This window comes from Vicugna pacos, chromosome 1, assembly GCF_048564905.1.
Source record: "Vicugna pacos chromosome 1, VicPac4, whole genome shotgun sequence".
Classification (NCBI taxonomy): Eukaryota; Metazoa; Chordata; class Mammalia; order Artiodactyla; family Camelidae; genus Vicugna; species Vicugna pacos.
The window spans coordinates 32,445,397-32,454,145 of NC_132987.1; the positions used below are offsets into that span (position 1 = coordinate 32,445,397).

At 40.4% G+C, this 8,749-nt stretch overlaps 1 protein-coding gene and 1 long non-coding RNA gene across 4 annotated transcripts in view; both read right to left on the minus strand.

Moving 5' to 3' along the window:
* The window catches only part of VEPH1 (ventricular zone expressed PH domain containing 1), a 269,370-nt gene that overhangs the window by 14,054 nt on the left and 246,567 nt on the right, over positions 1-8,749 (minus strand). The gene's annotated exons all lie outside the window — the stretch shown is intronic.
* On the minus strand, positions 4,727-5,240 carry LOC140696115 (uncharacterized). The gene is made up of 2 exons (XR_012072151.1): positions 5,035-5,240; positions 4,727-4,873 (listed from the first exon to the last, which is right to left on the minus strand). It is a non-coding gene; the product is annotated as an uncharacterized lncRNA (long non-coding RNA).

Here is an 8,749-nt window from a genome sequence, read left to right on the forward strand (position 1 = left end):
CTCTCCCTCGCCACTCCCCCTCCAGCCACATCAGCTTCCCAGCTATCCTTCCTCCAGACCTGGGCGTGTTTCCCTCAGGACGTTTCTGCAGCCAGTTCTCCACCATTATTATCTGCCCCTTCCTCCCTTCCTTCCATCCCCCTCCACTAGACTGACACCCCTCAAAGGCAGGGAGGGTGGTCTCTTCATTTATTGCTGTAATCTCACTGCCAAGGACTGGGCCTGATGCAGGGCGGGCCCTCTTTCAATATATATATATTTTTAAGTTGAAGTACAGTCAGTTACAGTGTGTCAACTTCTGGTGTAGAGCACAATGTCCCAGTCATGCATATGCATACATATATTCATTTTCATTAAGAGTTATTATAAGATATTAAACATAGTTCCCTGTGCTGTACAGAAGAAACTTTTTAAAAAATATATTTTACATATAGTGGCTAGCATTTGTAAATCTCAACCCCCCAAATTTATCCCTTCCCACTCCCTTTCCCAGGTAACCATAAGATTGTTTACTATGTCTGCAAGTCTTTTTCTGTTTTGTAGATGAGTTCACAATGTCCCTTTTTTTTTTTTAAGACTCCACATATGAGTGATATCATATGGTATTTTTCTTTCTCTTTCTGGCTTTCTTCACTTAGAATGACAATCTCTAGGGCCACCGTGCAGCTGCAAATGACAGCTTTTATTCTTTTTTATGGTTGAGTAGTATTCCATTCTAAATATACCACAACTTTTTTTATCCAGTCATCTGTCAATGAACATTTAGTTTGCTTCCATGTCTTGGCTATTGTATATAGTGCTGCTATGAACATTGGTGTGCACGTATCTTTTTGAATTAGAGTTCCCTCTGGATATATACCCAGAAGTGGGATTGCTGGATCATATGGTAAGTCTATTTTTAGTTTTTTGAGAAATCCCCGTGCTGTTTTCCATAATGGCTACACCAAACTACCTTCCCACCAGCAGTGTAGGAGAGTTCCCTTTTCTCCAGCATGTAAATCAATGAAGTTAGAACAATCCTTCACTCCATACACAAAAATAAACTCAAAATGGCTTAAAGAGTTAAATATAAGACAAGACACTATAAACCTCCTAGAAGAAAACATAGGCAAAACATTCTCTGACAATACATCTTAGCAATGTTCTCCTAGGGCAGTCTACCCAGGCAGTAGAAATGAGAGCAAAAATAAACAAGTGGGACCTAATTAAACTTACAAGCTTTTGCACAGCAAAGGAAACCATAAGCAAAACGAGAAGACAACCTACAGAATGGGAGAAAATCTTTGCATATGATGTGACTGACAAGGGCTTAATTTCCAGAATATATAAACAGCTCATACAACTTAATACCAAAAAGCAAACGCCCCAATCCAAAAGTGGGCAGAGGACCTAAACAAGCATTCTCCAATGAAGACATACAAATGGCCAATAGGCACATGAAAAAGTGCTCAATATTGCTAATTAGCAGAGAAATGCAAATCAAAACTGCAATGAGATATCACCTCACACCAGTCAGAATGACCATCATTCAAATGTCCATCAACAATATTTGTTGAATAACTGGAAGACAGTCATGCTTTGTCCTGACCCCGTACGTTCCAAGGTATTATGTTGTCTTGGCCTAGAATGCTCTTCCTCCCATCTTTACAGCACTTATTTCTTCAGACTCACCTTTTTTGGTGAAAAGTCTTATTCCCTAGGCTATCACCCATACTGTTGATTTTAAATATACTTAGCCACAATTCCTTTATCATACCTCAAAAATTTAGCACTAACACACTATTTTCTAATATGTAGCCCTTATTCAAAGTTCCCCAACTGTCCCAGTAATGTCTTACAATTTTTTTAAGTATTTTTTGTGGGGGGTAATTTGATTTATTTATTTATTTAATGGAGGTACTGGGGATTGAACCCAGGGCCTTGTGTACACTAGGCATGCACCATACCACTGAGCTATACCTTCCCCCCTAGATTTTTTTTTTAATTCAATAAGTTGGGTATTAGGTAGGTGTTTTCTATCTGGAGCCTCATTTCTTTCAGTTTTGGGGAATGTTCTTTTATTTATTCAATAATATTCTCCCTTCGCTTTGGCCTCATTTCTTTTCAGAACTTCTATTATAATGTTGTGGAGCCTCAGTTTATCTCCTAATGTTTCTATTATTTTCCCCATTTCTTTCTTTTTTCTTCTTTTTATTTTATGGGAAGTTTCCTTAAAACTCTCTTCTAACCTTTCCATTGAAATAGTTTTTCTTCTGGTTATTATACTTTCAGTTTCCAAAAGCCCTTTCTTCTTCTCTGATTTCTTCTTTTTAAAAAAACTTTTCAATAGCACCTTCTTTTTTTGACACAAAAAAAGTGCATCTGCTGAGCTTTACTGTGTAGTCTCTATTATCAGCACCTTATTCTTGTGTCATGGGTGCGACAGCCTGTCTTCTTTTCCAGAGGACACTAATTTCTTTGAAATTTTTGTCTGCTATCTACATTGTCTGTTTCTTCTAACTTTTCTCTTTCTAATTTTTTTTTTTTTCCTTTTCGTCTTGCTCTGTGTTTTTTATGTTGCAGGCTTTCTAAAAATGTCTGGTGATCTTTGTCTGTGAGAGTGAGTATGGTGGAAAAGGCTGATTCTGGTGGTAAAGGGGAAGCCTGATGCGTGGAGGATTAACACTCCTGGAGTAACTCGATTTCTAGAGGGCTTGCCCATGTTAGCACACAGAAGGATCCGTCACTCTCTAGTTTTGGAGGAGGGGCAAATTGGCCTGATCTGACAGCTTTCTGGGAATTGAGTGGGCAAAGAGGTTGGGACGTCTTGCAGACCAGTATGAAGATGTCCCCCAATATTATTCTATTTTCAGTTCACTTTTGGCCCCTGCCTTTTGGGGAGAGGGAGGGGCACTTGATCTCTGAGTCCCCAGAGTCCTGGGATGGGACAGGCTTGCTAATCACTTCTCCCCTCTCTGGTAGCGCTTGGATTTTACCTTTTTCCTAGGTTAGTCACACTCAGCCATCACGCCGCCATCTTCTTAAAAATGTGATTTGGTCTGCTGTTTTTATCTTATTCTTTCTCTGTGGATTTATAACTTTTACTTTCTTTTTCTATCTTTTGAGGCGGGGAGTTTGGGAGAAGAAATAAAAAGCATATGTTCAATTTCCATATTTTTAGGTAATCAATAATTCATTATTAAACTTTGTAGATGATCACTGCATGGTTTTCCCTTAGAAAATGACTTCTTCAAGTCAGATATAATTAAATATTCTGACTTTATTTTATCATGGGATTAAATGTTCCACCAGTTAAAGGAACTCATGTGTGTTAGGGCCATCTAGTGGACGACTTGAATTTAGCACTATAGATTTCAAATGTTAACAGGGCACCTTCTCAAACCTGTGGAAAGAGCTAGAAAGCATCACTTATAATGCCCTGTATGTCTCTATGCAAAATCTCCCCAAATAGAAGTGTCTCATCTATTAGATGGGACGGTCATACACCCATTTATTTTAGTACTCACTTTATTTCATCTTTATGGCTATCTTAAAGTCTTACTGTTGAAATTTAGAATGTTTCTCTACTAATATCCTTGTGGGAGATGAAAAAACTGACCTGACGGTTCTCCTTTCTTTATAACAGCCTTTTTATTCAACAATTTTTTTTCTCCCTTGGGATGTTTCACTAGTTCCTGGCTTGCTCTCTTTTGAATTAATTGAAAAGGAAACTGCAGATAGGATTAGGCTGCTGGACCTGGTTAAACAGTAGAGGCCAGGCTTGGAGGTACCTGTGGCCAGCTGAGACAAGCTGCCAGTGAATTATGCTGCTCTGCGGTCATTAAGACTTCATGTTACCCCAGTGAATTGAAAAGACATGTTATCCAGTCTCTCAGTCTTACCATCAATAATTTACTTAAAACAAAACAAAACAAAACCAAAAACTGATCTGAAGATTTCAGGCAGAAATTTAAAATTACTTTTCTCTTTTCATAACTCCAAAAGGATTTTATGATTTTACTTCCATAGCTACAGGATCTGCTGTAGATATCCCTGAGCCTCAATTCAGCAAAATTGTGAGTTTCCACAGTGTCAAAATATATGAATCGCTAGTGCTTGAGCCAAGTGCAAACCAATTAAAGTTTTAAATAGATCAAGCATGAGCTGAAACCCGCTGCATAATTTAAATGCCATCTAGTGGCCAAGTGTCATCTTTAGTCCTCAATTGAAACAGGTTTGGTGCCTTCTAGTATTTTTCTTAGAGTGATTTATCAGATAGTTTTGAATTAGGGATATTATAGCTTCTACTCTTGGAGTGAAATGGAATTGGAATATTTCTTGATCATAAAAAGCATTTAACAGCTTGAAATGTACATAACTCCCAGCTCTTTTTCCAGGCGCATCTGGTTATATGGCTGCAAAACAAAGAGCTGTTGCTTGGTTTGGTGACTATGGCATTAAATAGCACCAGTAGTTATAATTTATTACTTTGTAACTGAAAAACAAAAAGAAGTATTATATGTAATGTGAGGTAACTGGTATAGGAACAAAATTCTAAATATTGATGACCAGAGGATTTAAAGGATCGACAATCTTCAGCCTCAGAGAATTGAAGTGCTTGAGAGAGACACAGAATTTGACCATAAATGAATGCCATGGGCAAGTAAATCAGGGTGATAAATAACGGTGGCAGCAGCAGCAGACGCTGTTCTGAAGGCTCCGTCCATATTAACTCACAACAACCTCATGAGTTAGTACTATTATAATTTTATAGACAAAATTGAGGCATAGAGTGCCCATTATTGAAAGGCTGAGTAGGGATCAAATATTTGATGTGTCCTTTGGTCTCTTAGCTGGTTTGAGTTTTGGCTGGTATCACTTGGTTGAAGGATTTCTGGAGAATGAAAAAAGTCCCTTTAATAGAACCACGGTAAAGTCAGCCTTGATCATCGCGGCCTGGGGTTCCAGGTAGGGCTGAGGATGTTGGCTCAGGGATGAGGCAGAGCAGAAGGCTCCCTCTGGGTCCCTGATCAGATCGGCCTTGGTTAGACCTACCTGTTCTTCTGGCTCTGAGGGGTAGACTTCTGGAGAACTGAGAGTAGGTTTCACTTTTGTGTCATTGTGACCTGGGGGTACCTGTAACCTCCTCTCCAGCTTGCTACTCCAGACAGCAGAGAGGCGACTGACTTGAACGTAACCAAGCTAGCTGTCTGCGGTCATGCAATAAATAGGGCATCAATAAGCATTTGTCTTCCTGTTGGTCACAGATCTGATTCTGCTCTTTCAGTTCAGGCATGTGACAGGCGAAAGCCCTGAAGATAACAAGTTAATACCTCACACAGGGCTTTGTTGATTTCAGTGAGCCTCACAAAGTGTTTCTGAGGTCTATAACAATGGGTTTATTATCCTCAGTGTACAGATAAGGAAACTGGGACTCAGAGAGATTAAGTGGCTTGCCAAAATACACATGAATATTGGCATAGAATGAAGACCAGAATACCTGGCATTTCATTGTATTTATTAACACATACACACACATTCTTCCAGGTACTAGTGTAAATATGTGTGCATACGTAAATGACCATGTCAAATGCATGTTAAGTAAGGTTGCCTGATTTAAAGTGAAAATCGTGCTAATTGCAATTTTATCTTCTATTCCCTACTTTCTCAGTTACTGTTAGAGATGTTCGAAAGAAAGTCAGAGATCAAATCAGCACTGTAGGTTAGATATTTGGGTTTACACTCTCAAAGGCAGAATCTAGGTAATCTTTCAAGAGTTACTCTAGTTCTCTAATTCTATGTTTTAATTAAAAAAGTAGAACTCTATTTTAAAAATGTTTTCTTCATTAAAATGACATAACTTTGTAGCAGTTTTACAAGTTTATCATGCCCAATACAATTTATCCAGAAGGAGGCAGCATTTTACTATTAAATTGATGGTTCTGCAAAGATTCTAAGTGGTTTTTTTTTTTCTTCTTCCTCTTTCTTTAAAGTTGTAGACTACCTAATCACACACATCCAAAAACCTTTCCAGGCAATGATTCTTGGGTATCACTAGAGCTTTGCATATTGAATAGATAAAATCCAAATACTGCTCAGATTAAACACATCTAAAATTACAAATAGCATATATGGCAGCCAAATTCATTGGTAGGAATTATTTTTGCAATCAAGATATTGATCAAAATATAGAGTTGAACAGAAGATGAAGTAGAAGAAAGGGAAAATGAATGATTCAATATTTGCTAACTTATAGGAAACAGATATTTGATCAATAAGAGATCAACTTAAGAGAAAAAACTTCCAAATCATTCAGAAATAAGGATAATGAATTAGTTTTAATCATCTACCTAACTTTATAAATGTAACTTGCTTTTTCTTTCCTTGTGTTCCTAGAATCACAGGATCTTTAGGAGGGACCTTGAAATTTTATTAGACACATTTCAGCGGTTGCTGGTCAGAACTCGTTTCAAAAAATTAGGAAGAAAGGGATTCTATCATGATAGGGGAAATTCAAGTATAAGAATGACAGTATGGCACGGGGGACTTTTTCTGTTGCCCTGTGATGGACAGAAAAGGCCTAGAGCTAAGAAGAGTAATTGGGGTCTACCACTTTTTCTGAAGTTTTCCTAAGGGGCTGAGGAACTGGGCATCAGTCCCCACCTCCACCCCCTGCCCCTTAACACCCAGTCCCTAGTCTATAAAAGAAGCCTGGGGAAGAGGAGGGTGGGTGATTCCTCTCCTTCCTATTAGGGAGGGATTTCTCCTGACTTATTGCCAAGTGAAGAAAGAGGATCCAAGACAATGGCTTTAGGATCAATTCCTGGTGACCCGTGGGTTTTGTCCAGCAGAAGTCTCACTCATCTCAGAAGAGGGGATGAATTACTCGAGACTCTGTGGAAAGTCAAGAGAGCGAGAAGGAGTTGGGCACCAACTCCTCGAGCCTCTCAAATGCTCCCACATTTATTGTGTACAATCAAAGGAAAAATCACGAACAGCTGTGTCATGGAAGGTAGGCGATGGAGGAAAGACAGGATCGGGTAGAGATTATAGAATCAACAATGAGTACAAAGGCTTAATTTATCTTCAGAACAGACATGGGGAGAGGGGGACAAGGTAAATTCTTCAGACATAAGACGTTGATTACAAAACAAACCACCAGACCAGCCAGTTCCTTGTCTTGGGGATTGTAGACTATCTAAAAAGCAGAAAGCACGCCCAGCGTTTATAGCTGAGGGCATTGGTCGTCGCTTTGCAATGAGAAGAGTAAACCCTGAACTATGGACCTATGCTTATGATAAACAAGATGTGTCCTTCATTTATAGCAGGGGACAAACAATGGCTTTGCCATTGGAAGAATCCCTAGGCTAGAACCTCAACTATGCAAGCAAGGCATTGTCTCTGCTTTTTACGGCAAGGAGCCAGCAGTGAGGATGCACAGGCACCTGCTAGCAAAGCAGTTACTAAGCACATTTGTTCTCCTTAAAGGTCACAAGTGGCTGGGGTCTGTTACAATTTATTAACCCAACCATGGGCTCCCACAGCGACCTCTTCTTAGACAGCAGAGTTGCTGACTACCCATTCCTATCAGAGCAGATAAGATGGAAGCTGGGAAGAGCCAGCTGGTCAAGCAGAAGAGGTGACAGCAGAGCAGTGATCTTGCTCACCATTATATGGCAAGGCCAGGGTGTGAGAAGTTCCTTAGGACAAGAGGACATATAGAAGGGAGTTATCCTTGAGCCAGCTTGCTGTACAACCCTCCCATCCCTCTAAGACTATGCACCATGAATGGGGGTATGTTACTGGGGCAGTTGAGGGGGTGGTGGGAGAGGTCCAGCTAGAGCTGAATCTTCCAGTGAGAAGATCTCTCTTGCTAATTTTCACACATGCTGAAGGTGGACTGTGGATGTTGGAAAACACACTCAGGGCTCACTGCAGAAGCAGAGCAACCAACAGAGAGAGGGCTACAGCTCTTCCTTTCCTTCCCCTTCTTCCTGATTCCAACACTTAATGGAGCCAGGCTGGGAGAGAGAGGAGGGGGTGTTTCACAGCCAGGACTCCCTCCAACCCCATCTCACTCTATGCAGTCAAGAGTCCAACTCATTCTGTCTCTGGAGCGGTGGGAGAGGGAAGAGATGGAATTTACACAAGAGTCTGAAACTGAAATTTTATACATTTTTTTTAATAACCAAAGGTGAATACAAAGTGAGGCAATTTGTCCAGGAATAATAGGAAAGGGAAATGTGGAATATGGATGAAGCCAGGTACAATTCTGATGACCAATTCCAGTGCGTCTAGTTTCATCACATACAGACTGGGAAAACTTCAAAACATCTAAGAGAATCACAGTATCCAATATGGAACCACCCAGGCAACAAAGCAGAAATGGTTGAAGGTAGTGTTTAAACATAGACAGGATCAAATACAGAGTCCCAAGGATCCCTTGGCTTCTGTGTGATGTGGAAGGACCCAGAAGTTCTTGCCTGTCCTGATGAATGGATTGAAACCAGAGGCCTGCTGTGGTAGCAATGAGTGGGACCCCCATGCAGGCTTCTCTCAGGCGTGGCTAGAGGATGAGGTGGAGATAGACTCAGAGGATTTACTACAGAGGCTACAGTGGAGCTAGTTCATAGAGAAAAAGGCCCCTGAGACCTCCAGCTTTGCCAAAAGAACTGACCATGAATGTACCTAGCAGGGTATGACCAGGTGGTACAGGGGACATCTCTGAGGAGGCCAGCCCTGGGGTCAGCCACACCCTTCAGCTGCCCCC